Below are 2,076 nucleotides of genomic sequence, written 5' to 3'. Positions count from 1 at the left end.
CAAAAGAAGTATTTTTTCACACAATGCACAGGCAACCTGTGGAATTCCTTGCCAGAGTATGTTGTGAAGGCCAAGAGTATAACAGGATTCAAAAAAGAACTAGATAAAATCGTGGAGGACAGGTCCATCAATGGCTATTAAGCAGGATGGGGAAGGATTGTGTCCCAGCCTCTGTTTGTCAAAAGCTAGGAATGGTTGACAGGATAGGGATTCCCTCTGAAGCACTTGGCATTGGTCACTGTCGGCAGACAGGATACTGGGCTAGATGGACCCGTGATCTGGCTCAGTATGGCTGTTCATATGATCTAATGTCCACTGAGACAGGGAATGGTGTGCGGGTATAGTATTGTGTGTGTTCAATATCTCTTGTGCTGTCTAAAGTAAAGGAAAGGTTTTAGAAACCCCGTTTGCAGGGCCTGGGTCTGTTTGCTTTAACAATCATGTGCCTCGCAAGAGAGAAACAGGAAACAGAGTGCATCGAAGGAGGAGCTCTGGCAAGGATGTGCTGAACCAATTGGAGTGTCTGGGGAAACTGAACCACGGTAGGGTGAAGGGAACAGCTTGAGGACCTCATCACACAGGTTTGGGATCACCCGGCCCTACTCCCTTTCCACTCACAGTATTCTAACATTGGTGTGGCAGCTCCGGGTTTGCTGTCACAGCCTTGCTCAAGCTGCCATGGCTCAACGCCCGCCAGAAGGGTGTGTTTGGGTCCCACATACTGGACCCCGTGCTTTGGAGTCAGAGCAGCTTTCAGGTCCTGCCACTGGTTCTGGGTTTCTAGGCACAGACTCAGGATGCAGCTTCCATTCTAGTGCCTCCCTCTGGGAGCGAGGAGCTGCACTCCAAGCGCCAAGGCCTTGAGGCTACTTTCCTTTGCTCTGTACCTCTGCAGGCTTTTCTCTTACGGTACAGAGTAGTTTGCAGTCTCTTTCAGGACACGGACGTAAATCTTATATAATAAAAATTAGATTTCAGAGATCTCTAGTTCTATAGCTATATTGCTGTGACATCCTGTACCCCAAAGCAAAACCCTGGCACCCCACATTTGCCACTGTTATATAGTTGCAACAAATCTTGTACAAACTATTTCATGTGAGGTATCTATGGAAAAGCTGTGGTTTGCTGAATGTGATTATCCTAGTTGTGAGTCTGTATCATTTTTGCCTCTGAAGTAACAAATATTGACTATCTACCTGTATTTCAGATGCATTACCTCGTATGGTAACTCCCACAAAGTAGTTAACATCCAGACTAACCAGCGCTTTGTGAATGGATATTCAACTTGATGGCTCATCAATGAACACAGTGGGCCATGGAAGAAGTTTGGCCCCATCTGTAGCTGAAATACATGCAAGGGCATGGGACCAGCTCATGTGACATTGGACTCAATCTTGTGCCTGTACGTTTCCAGTAACTGCTGGTATCTCTGTTTGGGACAATGAAGTTCCCTCCACATGGCAGAAGCTGTAAAAGGGGAATTGACATCACCATTTGGTCTCACTCCCACCACAACTCAACACTTTAAAACACAGTTAGACGAAAAAGACATTGACTGGAGAGGTGGTCAGTGGTTGGAAAGGAGAAATGCAGGAACTTCTTTAAAAGTCCACAAATAGGAACAATTGTGTCCTGCATATAATGAGGCAGGTGATATTAGTGAATACTTCACTATCTTTGAGATAGTGTGTGTAATTCGTAAGATTCCTGATAAACAGAAGATGCCCACTTTAGTTGCAAAGTTCATTGGTAAAAAACTGGATATACTCAATAAAATGCCAGTTGGGAATCTTTTAGATTATTCTAAATTCAAAGAAATGGTTTTGAAACAATTTCAGATTACCCCTGAAACATATAGAGTGAAGTTTACAAATCCTAAGAGGGATGCTGATATGAGTAAGTGGAATATGTAAATAAAATGAAAGGTTTGATGGGAAAGTGGATAAGGGGCAAAGGTATTATAAGCTTTGAAGGAGCGTTTGATGTTGTTGCTCAGGAGCACTTCTTAAATATATGTACAGATGATGCAAACCAGTGTCTGTGGGACAAAAGGGTGAACATTGTGGATGAGATGGC

Source organism: Gopherus evgoodei, unplaced genomic scaffold (genome assembly GCF_007399415.2).
Source record: "Gopherus evgoodei ecotype Sinaloan lineage unplaced genomic scaffold, rGopEvg1_v1.p scaffold_50_arrow_ctg1, whole genome shotgun sequence".
NCBI lineage: Eukaryota > Metazoa > Chordata > Testudines > Testudinidae > Gopherus > Gopherus evgoodei.
The sequence above is the reverse complement of the archived record's forward strand: the minus strand, read 5'-3'. Positions refer to the sequence as shown.